This window comes from Phocoena phocoena, chromosome 1 (assembly GCF_963924675.1).
Source record: "Phocoena phocoena chromosome 1, mPhoPho1.1, whole genome shotgun sequence".
In the NCBI taxonomy this organism is placed as follows: domain Eukaryota; kingdom Metazoa; phylum Chordata; class Mammalia; order Artiodactyla; family Phocoenidae; genus Phocoena; species Phocoena phocoena.
In genome coordinates this window covers 5,659,336-5,671,530 of record NC_089219.1, presented here as the reverse complement: position 1 = coordinate 5,671,530, position 12,195 = coordinate 5,659,336, and the positions used below count along the sequence as shown (strand labels likewise).

The 12,195-nt window shown below is 53.5% G+C and overlaps 1 protein-coding gene across 2 annotated transcripts in view; it reads right to left on the bottom strand.

Annotated features, from left to right (window-relative positions):
* The window catches only part of CAMTA1 (calmodulin binding transcription activator 1), an 888,226-nt gene that overhangs the window by 50,118 nt on the left and 825,913 nt on the right, over positions 1–12,195 (bottom strand). Inside the window, exon 1 of one of the 2 annotated variants that reach the window (XM_065882989.1) lies at positions 1,803–1,939. The exons of the other annotated variant lie outside the window; for it this stretch is intronic. The gene's annotated coding sequence lies outside the window, so the exon portion shown is untranslated. Of the gene's footprint in view, positions 1–1,802; positions 1,940–12,195 lie in introns of those variants that run through there. 2 annotated transcript variants of the gene reach the window in all.

Here is a 12,195-nt window from a genome sequence, read left to right as displayed (position 1 = left end):
GCTTAAAATAATAAATATATTTCCATAAACAAACACCATGGAAAGCGCTACGGCTTAACATATTTCTTTTTATCAGGTTCCCAAGCAACAGTTTCTCTACATGACAGATTCTGTAGGGAAACTCTCCAAACAATTCCTTTAGACAGAGAGAGAAGAGGACTCCTTTATATACAGCCAGCCATTCTACCGTATGTGACACAACTTTGGAGGATCACAATTTTTAAATTTCAGGTTTTGGCCTCACTGATGGGAAAAATATAATGCGTTCAAACAAACAAATACACGAGGCACTTCATAATTATCTGAGAGCACTTCTCATGTTTACCGTATCTGCTTTGCCAATTATATCAATATATTTCAGACTAACCAGTAGAAATCATACCAAGCAACGGTGGACAAAATCCAAAACAGGCTTTAAGACTGCCATCATTCCCTGGTGAAGTAATTGATTAGGAAGATTATTTGCAAGAGTACTATATTTTCGGAAATGTGATGGCTGCAGAAATCGACGAAGTTTGAAAAATGGTCTCTAACATTTGACCACCATCAGGACCGGTCCCGACGCTGGGCCGTTACCTAGGAAACCAAAGCAGGAGAGATCTTACAAATGCAAGAAGGCCACGCGGAGCCTGGCTGGTGGAAGCAAGGGTCAACGCGCCTCTCCAGTCCCTGCTCTGAAATGAAGCAAAGCTCTCAGGAAGTTCTTCCAAACCTTTAGTCTCTCAACTCCACCAACTTTCCCCGCCCGTGTTCTACGCACGGATTAACAAAACGTTCATTCACTCCATTGGCCTGCTAGGAAAAGGCAGCCTCCAACCGCCTTGTCCCGCAGAGGCGTCTGGGGCCGAGGGCCAGTCTGTCCCGGCCACTCTCCCCGCCAAGTGGGCACTTGTCCCTGCTCCTCTCCCCTCGCCCTTCTCCCCGTGGAGCGGGCGCCCGGCCCCGCCCCTCTCCCCACGCCTGGCCGCGGGAGCGAGCACTCGATCCGAAAAGCCCGCCGCCCAGACGCGCCTCGCAAACGAAAACCAGCCGGCGGCCCCACGGGCGTCCGCGCCGCTCGCGCCGGCCACTCCCCGCACGCGCGTCCCCAGACCGCCACTCACCCAAACACTCCCACGAACTCGCGCGCACACGCGTGTTCTCACACCCACGCCAGCCCCCACCGCCTCGCAGCTACACGCGCGCGCGCTCCCGGCCTCGCTCCCCCCGCTCCCCCACTAGCTCCACGAACACGCGTGGTGCCACCCCCCCTCACCCACACTCGCTCGGTAAACACGCCGGGCGCCACGCGCACTCGTGCCTCAAAACACAGTCCCTGCGCTCTCTCCATCAGCTCACGCGCCCCCTCACTCTCCCACTCGCACCGTAAACACCCGTGTCCGCACCCCCGCTCCGCAAACACGCTCACGCCCTCCCCCTCGCTCCATCAACACGCGCTCCGCACGCTCAGCCAAACACCCCCTCCTGCACGCTCGCCCCGTAAACACGCGCCGGGCCCCACGCACACTCGCGCGTCCAAACACTCCTCCCTCGCGTGAACACGCGCGCCCCTCCCACGACCCCCCGGCTCCTCCACAAACGCGCGTGTCCTCGCACCCGCTCCTCCGACACAGTGACTCCCCTCTCGCGTAAACACGCGCGCCCCCGCCGCGGGCACGGGTGCTCCCCACGCCCCGGCCGCGGCGCGCGCCCGCCCCCAGCCCCGCCCCCGCGCGCCCGGCCGGCCCGCGCGCCCCCGCCGGCCACCGCCCTCGCCCCGCACGCGCCCGGCCGACTCTCCCCTCGGCCGCACGCACACTCACTCCGACTTGGTGAGCACGACCAACGCTCGGTCGGGCTGGCGCCGAGCCGCCTCTGTCTTCCTATTCCTCCCGCGCGGCCCCGCCTGGCCCGGCCCCGACAGCCCAGCCCTGCCCTGACCCGCTCAGCTCCACACGCCGCGGCTGGAACGACTCGGGCTCCGGGTACCGCTGTCTCCCCGCCACAGCCCGAGTGCGCCGCCCGGGCCAATGGCGGGGCGCGGCGGTGAGCTCACCGGCATCGGCCCCGCCCTCTGGGCCCCGCGGGCCAATCGGAGGGCGCCACGTCACCAGGAGCCGGGCAGAGGCAGGTGTGGGGCGCGGAGCCGCTCGGCGCGGGGACTGCGCCGGAACTGCGCCCGAGCCCCGCGGGGCCGCGCTGGACGGCGGCGGGCCCGGCCCGGAGGGTGCGGGCGGAGCGCGGCGCCACGGCCCCTCGAGATGCTGTCGCCCGCTCCCCCGCCCAGATTCCGGGAGGCCCGCCAGCCGGGTGGCCACGGTCCCCTCGAGGGCAGGGACGACTCCGAGCCCGACGGCCGCGCCCTCTCCCCCGGGCCCACAGCCCCGGGCGGCCTCCTCTGGGGCACGCACCGCGCGGGAGGGGCGCTCGGGCCGCGTGCTCCCGGCCTGAGAAGCCGCCCCTCGCCCGGCCACCGACTCCCGGCCCCGCGGCGCCGTCGGGTCCGCTCGGGAGCCCCGCACCCTGGGGCCCCGCGTACCCGGGCCCGGGCTCCCGGCGCAGCCCCGGCGCGCCCTGCGGCGGCGGCGGCGGCGGCTGCGGCGTCTGCAATGCAGCCACGGGAGGAGCCGGCGCGGCGCTGCGCCGCGCCGCGAGCGGGGGAGCGCGGAGGGCTGGGCGGGAAGGAGGGGCGCGGGGCACGGTGAGCCGGCCGACGGCTGCGGAGCCGGTGCAGCGCCCGGGAGGCCGCCGGGGCACTTGGGCGGGTCCCGGGGTCGGAGTGCGGAGGGGCCCGGGTCGTCGGCCAGGACGGGGCCGAGGATGTCTGGGCAGGGACGCTGCAGGACGGCGCCCATGGGAGTTCAGGAGTGTCCAAGGCGCCCATTCCGGCGGCGCAGGGCCTGACCTCCTTAACTGAAGTTCTAGGGCCTCTGCCCATCCCTCGGCTCTAACCCTGGTGTCCAAAAGTTCTGGCTTCGGCTTTCTCACTTGGATGCTTCTGCATAGTGTCTCTTGCTTCCCGCCAAAAGCCCAAGTCACACCTCTCCATCAAGACTCACGTCTGCAAGCAGCCTTCCCAGACGTCCCAAATGGACACCACCACCCCTTCTCCTTTCCCTGTAACAGGTGTAGTCCTGCCCATTCAATTAACCCCACCCACGGCCTTGCACACACAAAGTGCTTGGCCCGTGCAGACTTGTGATGAGCCCATCTTCTCTTTTTTCCCTCATATTCTCAAAGATCGTAAAAACTGGTTATGTCTCCTTTCTGCCATCTGGGTTAAAAAGCGTCTCGAAAGATGGGGGCAGAGTCTCTTTTACTGAGCCTACCCAAACGCACACGAAAACAACCACAGAATTTTGCACAGCCCTCAAGACTATACAACCAAAACTGAGTCGTTGTTTAGAGACCAAGCCCAAGGACATCCCTAGTGGGGCTGGCTCCCATCCTGTGCCACGCCTCTAAGCCAGCAAAGCGAGCAGGTGGAGTATGGTCTCACTCTCGGGGGCCGATGGCTGATTCTAAACCTCAGCAAGTCCCTCACCTGCCCCGGCAAAGTCAGAACACTCGAACGCACTCACAATCCTGCTCCAACAAGTCCTTCATATTCCCACCCCCATTGCCTCTGCCCTGCTCTCACCACACTGGACCCCTGCGCTCCCCTGCTCTGCTTGTGCACTTCCCGCCTCCCCACTTTATCTGCTAGGGGCATTCTTATCCATTCATTGAGGCCCGGCTCAGATCCCCTGGCTGCTCTCAGCGGAGCAGACCCAGGGGCATTGTTATGCGTTACTATTTCAGCACTCTGTTTCCAGGAGAGGCAATGTAAGGGTAGTAGTCGGGGACAATGGTAGTTAGATTCTCCTATTTGCAAACTGTGTACCCCATGGGCTGTGCCTTCAGATCTATGGGTGAGAATTAGATGAGCCGATAGATGTCAGATGCTTAAACCAGTGGTGCCTGGCACATAAGTTACACTCAATACAAGTTCGCTCTTGTTGCCATCAGAATCAGGGTGTCTTGGAGTGGTGGATAGTGACTGGAGAGGAGTGGGGGTGGGTTTCTGGGTTTCTGGTAATGTTCTCTTCTTGACCTGGGCACTGGTTTTAGTTTGTGAAAACTCACTGAGCTGAGTTTCACATACTTATGATATATGCAATTTCCATATGTACTGTACATTAATAAGTATTTTTAAAAGTTAGTTGTTAGCTAAGAAGGAGACACCTCTAATCTCCTTGAGAACAGGAATGGAGTCTTAACTTATCTTGGCACCTTGCACAATTCCAGGCACGCTGGAAGGATTCAGCTAATAGTTGTTGAATTGCTCTGAGTAGATTGTGAGCAACAGAGACCAACTGGGGAGGTGGGATGACGAGGGGCAACACCTGCCTTTATACACGCAGTGCAGGGAACTCAGGATGATTGGGTCCAGGTTCAGCCACCTGGACCCCAGCTAAAGAAAAAGCCTCCAGACTTTTCTTTCAGGTGGGGAACTTTGTTGTTTGGTTTTGGTTTGTTTGGTTTTGGTTTTTTTCTTCCCCCTTGGGTTTGCTTTTGAAAAGGCAGAAGTTCAGCTGTCGTTCAGACCTGAGCATCCCAGCTGCCTTCCATGACCCTTCACCCTTCCTCCAGCAGCTCCTCATGTCCACCTGGCATGAAAGAAACATTTAGCCATGGCTGCTTCAACACATTGGCTGTGCCCTGATGTCAGAGTTGGGGTCAGCAGCCTGGAGCTCTCCTTCCAGGCAGCCAGAGGTGACATTTCTGCACTAGGAAAGTCCTCAGCTGGGGCCATTCCCCTCTTGGAAGATCTGTCGCTCTCCTTCCCCTCTGCACCTCTGTCTCGGGGTGGAGGCCACAAGAGCAAGTGCCCTCCCTGGGCCCACACCTGGAAAGGCAGGTGGAGCTGGGGCAGGGTGAGCTGGATGCTTCTGGAGTAAGCTCAGAGCTCAGGCAGTGTGCTGGCAGGGTGTCTTTCCTCGTGGGTATTCATGCTCCTCTCTTCCAGGTTAGGAAATGACAGGGTGAGACAGGCATGTGCTTCAGGCAAATTCTTCCACTAGGTTTTTATGGGGCTTTGAGTAAACGGGGGTCATTTTTTTAAATAGTGAAGAAGAAAACTTTGCTCGGTGATGACTTCACTTGGTAGCACCCAGACCAAGTGCAACTGTTGCATCTTAAAGCAGAGATGGTGTGTCCGTATCCCAGCCCTAACCTCTGCTGAGGGTCTCAGGAGGATGAAGGGAACTACGGTTTGTTGGGTACCTGATATCTGCCTGCTGTTATGCTAGACACTCACATACACTGCTACTATTTCTCCTGCAAGCTGGATATTGTACAGAGGAAAAAACGAGGCTGCAAGGAGTCAGATAACTTGACTAAAGTTATACAGACCGTATGCGGCAGGTCTGGGTTTCAAGTTCTGAACCTGCACTCATTTTGCCCCTGTGATGGCTCTCCAAGTACCTAAAAATTCTTGCCATCATTAAGATTCCCTTTGTTTAAGAAAGCAGTCTGGGAAATTTCTAAGAACCAGGACTTCTTTTCTTCAGCCCCGGCAACTGGGATGCTTGTTTATGTCAAGATGTAGATTCTACTGGGCCAGGTCCCTGAGTAACTGTGATGAATCGGACCTTCCTTAGCAACTGGCATTGGACTTGAGCGTGAGAGAGAAATAAATCATTTGACGTGGGGTTGTTTGTTACTGCAGCATAACTTCACCTCTCCTGTCTCATAAGAAATCAAATATGTTTCTGCATACATCAACTTCTAATAAAAAATAATCTAATAAAAACTAAGTGACAACTTAAAAATAAATGCAAGATGCATATTCATTGTATCTTTAAGGCCTTAGGAAATATAAAAGTATTCTTAGAAACCATGGGTAAGAGTGACAAAATAATTCAATGGGGAAAGGATAGTCTTTTCAACAAAGAGGGCTGGAGTAACTGGATGTCCCCACGTAAAAGAATGAAGTTGGGCCCCTACCTCACACCATATGTAAAAATTAATTCAAAATGGATCAAAGACTTAAATATAAAAGCCAAACCACAAACGTCTTAGAAGAAAATGTCGAGGGAAATCTTCATGTCCTTGGATTTGTCAATGGTTTCTTAGCTATGCCATCAAACCACAAGCAACCAAAAAAAAAAAAAAAATTGGGCTTCATCAAAATCGAAAACATTTGTGCTTCAAAGGACACCATCAAGAAAGTGAAAAAGACAATTCACTGAATGGGGAAAATATTTGTAAATCATATACGTGATAAGGAACTTGTATTCCTTATCATTCTTACAACTCAAGAATAAAAAGCAACCTATTTCTTTTTATAATGGGCAGAGGCTCTGAATAGATATTTCCCCAGAGAAGATAAACAAATGGCTAATAGCACATGAAAATATGCTCAGCAACATTAATCATTGGGGAAATGTAAATCAGAATCACTAATCAAAACCACAAAAATGCAAATCAGATACCACTTCACATCCACAGGATGTCTGTAATAAAAAAGATGGACAATAACAAGTGTTGGTGAGGAAGTGGAGAAACTGAAACACTCCTACCCTGCTGGTGGGAATGTAAAATAGTGCAGCTCCTTTGGAAAATAGTCTGGCTCTTCCTCAAAAGTTTACTCATAGAGTTACCATATGACCCCACAATTCCACTCCACGTATATACCCAAGAGAAATGAAGACATATGTCCACACATATGGACATTTATATGGCAATGAAAAGGAACGAAGAACTGACATCTGCTGCAACATGGATGGACCTTGGAGAAATAATGCTAAGTGAAAGAAGCCAGTCCAAACGAACACATATGATATGACTCCAGAACAGGCAGACTTATAGAGAGTGAAAGTAGATGAATAGTTGCCTTAGGCGGGGGAGGAGGGAGGAGCTTGGGGGCAGTGGGACAGGACTGTTAATGGGTAAAAGGGTTTCTTTTTGGAGGAATAAACTTGTTCAAAAATTGGGTTGTGCTATTGACTGTACAACCCTGTGAATAGACTAAAAAACTTTGAATTGTACACTTTAAATGGGTGAAGTGTATGGTATGTTAATTATATCTCAGTGGAGATATACACACAGACAATAAGAGGAAGAGAAAAAGAATGAAGTATAAAAAGAATCAGTGGATTAATTTTAGAAGAGAAAACTGAGTGATGGGAAAAGAAAAGCCAAAATCAGAAGGGTCTGATGGCAGATCCTTTGTCAGTGGGTCCCCTCGTGCTCACTGAGCCCCCATGTCTGGCTCTCGGTGGGACATGGTGGCAGCAGGTGGAGAATGTGGCCTGGCTAGGTGACTTCTCAGCGAGGAGACAAGACAGACACAGGGGAGGCGCTGAATCCTGTGATTGTGACCCCATGGGGCAGAAGGATGATGGAAGAGGGCACCCGTCTAATTGTGCTTCTGAAGGATTGTGAAAAGGCCAGGGGTGAGTCCATCAAGTTCCCACTTGTTGTGACTGCCTCCTTGACAGCTAGGGGTCCTGGAGAGAACCGTGGCCTGAACTTGGGGTTCCCCTTGGAGAGGTCCCTGATAGGCCGGGCTTCTCCATCACATTGGTTGGCTGATTCAGGGGTGAAGGTGAGTTTTGCAGAGAGCTTCAGCTGAGCTGCCAGTGTCCTTGTCAGACCCCTGAGCCTTCCATGGGAGGGAGGCTCTGGGTGGGGGCAGGGCAGCCCGGACGCTGTTTCCTGCATCACCACTACCTACCTGTGTGCCAAGCTCCTTTCTCTTCCTGTGCCTCACTTTCCTCTTCTGCAAAATGAGGTCTAAGGCCATGCACAGGTCCAGTGGGACCTGACACAGCAAACACCCCTGTGCTTCAGCTGCAGGGACTGTGGATTTGAAATGACCAGTCCCGTGAATGCAGCTGCGTGCGTGCCCCCAGGCAACCCACAGCATTGAGGGCACTGGCACATGCTTGCTATTTTGAGCCACTCAGCTTTGGGGTGCTTTGTTACACAGCATTAGATTACTGTGGGGGACAGCTGTATGAGACAAGGTGTTTGCTACCAGGGCAAACCGTGCTGCCGGGATTGGTATCAGCCCGGGAACACTGTCAGCTCAGTCTGGGAACTTGGGGGTTTCTCCTAAGGGCCATGATGCAGAAAGAGAATCCAAAGAAGTTGGGGGAAAGAAACCACCTTCACACACTCTCCCTGGTGGCTCATACAGGCCCATCCATTCCCTGTGCCCCCACCCCCAGGATTATACACATGCCAGATGGTAAAATACATGGCCAGTCTCCTATGAGAGCAGGGCACGTGCAGAGACGTGCTCTGCTCAAAGGAGCAAGAGTCAAAAGGCGGATAATCCAACACACGTTCAGGAAGCAGTAACACGCGGTGATAAAGCACCCAGTGGGCTTTAGTATCCGCGGCTCTGAGCTGCGTGACAAAGGACAAGTCACCTGACAAGATTCAGCTTCCTTGTCAGTAAAATGGGGATGGAAACATCACCCGGAAACAGGGAGAGGATGACATTGGATAACGAATGTAAAGTGGGAGCCCAGGGACTAGGGGACGCCCTGGGTGGGGCTTGGGGATGAGGACCAAGGACCCACGCCAATGTGGCTCATGGTCTCACCCAGGCCTTCCAACTCACCAAGGTCCCACCTGCTCTAGGACTCTGGGCAGAATGGTCCTCATGGACAAGGAGGTATAGCCTCCACGGACAGGATAGCGAAGACAGCTTAATAAGCAGACGCCACCTGGGGAGGGCAGAGACCTGGTTCTTCCTCTTGGGATGGGAGCTGCCATCATTACCACCATCACCACCATCATCACCATCATCACCATCATCATCAAGATAGTATTTGCTGGGTGACTACATTCTTTACACATGTTAATTCCTTTCATCCTCACACCAAGTTTGTGCAGTGGGTGTTCCTATTACCATGGTTTTACAGAGGAGGAAACCGAGGCACAGGGGGTTAAGTAATTTGCCCTGGACTGTGCACTAGTGAGCAGCAGAGACCCCGATCCCCCGCACTCCTGAGCTGGAGCTCTTAGCTGCTTCTCTGCTTGGCCCCATGTGAGAGCTAAAGAAACAGCCTCCGTGACAGTCCAATGGGGTGAAGGGCCCCTCCTTAACCAAAAGACAGGCTTGGCAGCTTGGCTGGCAGGGCCGAGGCCTCTTCCTCCCTCCAGCACTCTTCCTGAAGCTGTGCCTGTCAACACAACACCACCCTTTGGTACCAGGAGTCTGGGTGGCACACCACAGACATACTCAAGGAGACGGGTCCTGTCTGGCCTGGGGACCCTCTAAGCTGGGCCAGCCAGGCCAGTCTGTGCCTGGGCTTTATTCGAAGCAGAAGCCTAAAACCGCTTGAGGGCAGAGTAGCCAAGTGGTGAGCGCACTGCTCAGGGGTCAGTAGGGCTGGGGCACTGTTTCCAGCTCTGACACCTTGGAAAGACTCTCTTCTGTAGACCTCAGCGTGTTCATCTGTAAAACAGGGATGATAATAGTAGCTGCATCCCAAGGTCATCATAAGGACTATTTGTGAAGCTCGTAGCCCGGTGCCCAAAGGGTGTTAGCACCTTGTCTCAGCTAAACAATAGGGCAAGGGGACTAGTCCACACCTTGGCCAAGATAGCTGGAAAACTCAGGCGCAAGCCAGCAGAACTCCAGATGAGGCCTCTGGCCTGCGGGGGGGGGGCGGGGGGGGGCGGGTCTGAGTTGTGGGCCCACCATGGGGTCTCAAAGGGCAGGTCTGGGGCTTGGCAAAGCCGTCATGACAGTGATGAAATCCTCTTCAAGAAGCACATCTCATTTTTGGAGAATGGCTCTGTCATGGGCTGAGTTTTTACACCCCCAGAAATTCATAGATTGGAGCCCTGACTCACAGGACCTCAGAACGACTGTATTTGGAATCAGGACCTTAAAAGAAGTGATTAGATTAAAAGGAGGCTGTTAGGGTGGACCCTAACCCAATCTGACTGGTGTCCTTATACGAGAAGGATATCGGGACACACAAAGAGACAGCACACAGAGAAAAGGCCATGTGAGGACACAGCGAGAAGGCAGCTGTCTGCAAGACAAGAAGACAGGCCTCAAAAGAAACCAAACCTGCCCACACCTTGATCCTGAACTTCTAGCCTCCAGAACTGTGAGAAAATAAATGTCTATTGTTTCAGCCGTTCCATCTGCGGTATGTTACCTGGTAGTAACAAAGACAAGCTAAGACAAGCTTTGTCTTCTAAGCCCAGCTCCCCACATGTCCATGCATCTCTTTACCTGGCTGAGGGCTCATAGACCTTCAAGTGCAGAACTCTATGGCTCCCTGTTCAAGGTCATGCTTGCCAAATCAGGGCCCAACCCTCCTGCGGACCCTTCCAGAGAGGATCTCAGGAAGCTTCGGCCTTTGGGGTCTGAGAGCATCGCAAGCACCCACTGGACTGCTCTTGTATGGCCCAGAAGAGTCACAGTTAAGAACAGCGGTGTTTACTCAAAAGGTACACTCACTTACTAAAGCTTCTGTGGTATACTTTCTTACGAAGTAGATATTATTCATTTTTTTTAAACTTGGGAACCTGATTAAGGAGAAATGAGTATATTCGACTGAAGGTGACAACAGTCAAAAGACCGGATATTTACGCTGAAGACCACTTTGAAATCACCATCCTGACAGTTGCTGTGACCAAACCCTGAAGCTCAGACACTGGTGGTAACAAGAGCTGGGAAGTTCCCCTTTTAGGGAAGCAACCAGCAGCTTCCTACAAATAACCAGTCATTACCGAGGTCACCAGGGGAGGGGCTTGTCAAATCCCGCTCTGTTACGGAAACAAAGAGAAAGCACTCAAACGGGAAGGCGCAATTAGAGGCCAGTGCATCTTAGGCTACAACCATCTCCTATGCCTCGGAGAGGCAGAGCTGACAGGTTGAGCTCCGGGGGAGTTTTAGACACCTTAGGTGCTCAGCACCGTTACTGAGAAAAACAAGAGTGGCCAGGGAAAAGCACAGATGTGTTACACACACACGTGTACCCCCATCCCCAGCTGGTCTCTGACACCCTGGTATCCGCTGTGGCCCCTCGCAGTGCAGCCACATCTCCACGCAGGTCTGCGGCTCACGGGCTTCCGGACCACTGAAGCCGGGTCAGTCCCTGGCTTGGCCCTGCTGCCTGGAAAGCACCATCCACATCAAAGTGAAATCCCCTGGGATGCTGTCACACGAAATGCCACCGCACCCAAGGATCCTCCCAGCTTTAACTCACTTTCAAGTAACTTAAAACAATGCCAGGGCCTTTCAGCAAATATAAAACGAGCCCCCGCTCACTTTCTTCTGGGAATCAAAACCGAGAATGCTGGGGGAGGAATGATGTCTGTAAGTGCAATCAGGGGGCCTGGAGGTTCACACTTCCTGCTGCACGACTGCTCTCTGCTCAGAGCTTGCTTTTCTCCTGCTGCTTTTCCAGGAACGGGCAGAAAGACTCGTGATAAATGCATCAGCCATCTCCAAGTGCCAGGGCACTGGAGGCTTCGAAGGCATCAAGCCGGACCTCGTAGGGCCACATCTGCAGGACTTCTGGGCGGGCCCTGCTCAGAGCTACACACTAGCGCTTCCCCTGGCTTTAGCTGTTCTGGGGGTGGGGGCCCAGGCCAGACCTTCTGATGTCATAATAAACATCACTGACCTTATAAACTTAGAGCATTGATGCATTTTTCATGTCTGAGAATCACACTGAATTGTTAACATCTTAGAAGATGGCCGAATGCTGCATCTAGGTTTTCTCTTTCTCTTAAAGGTGAATTATTGAGCAGGAATGCTTTGCCCAGGACCCCACCCCGGCTCTGAGATTCCGGTGTGCACCCAGCTGGTTACCATTTGCAAGGTCAGATCCATTCCCATCAGGTGCTGGGGGAAAAAAGAGGAGCACAGTTGGAGGAGGGGCTTCCTCCAGGGGGTGGGGGAGGGAGAAGGCTGAGCGGCAGCTCCAAATGGAGCCAACAGGAGAACACTTTAGTGAGGAAAGAACACTGCCGGAGCCAGGGGTGCTGTCTGCAGATGGAGACGGGATGCAGGTTCATTTGCAGAGCATCACGGGCCGGGGAACAGGTGAGTAATTTAAAGAGGTAATTGAGATCATATGTGAGAATAATAACCTTAGCTGTCAAAGGCTCTTAAAATTTCTCATTTGACTTCACATTTAAGTGGATGGGTCTGTAATGTAGCGAATTTCACATCGCTGCCCAGGAAACCTTGAG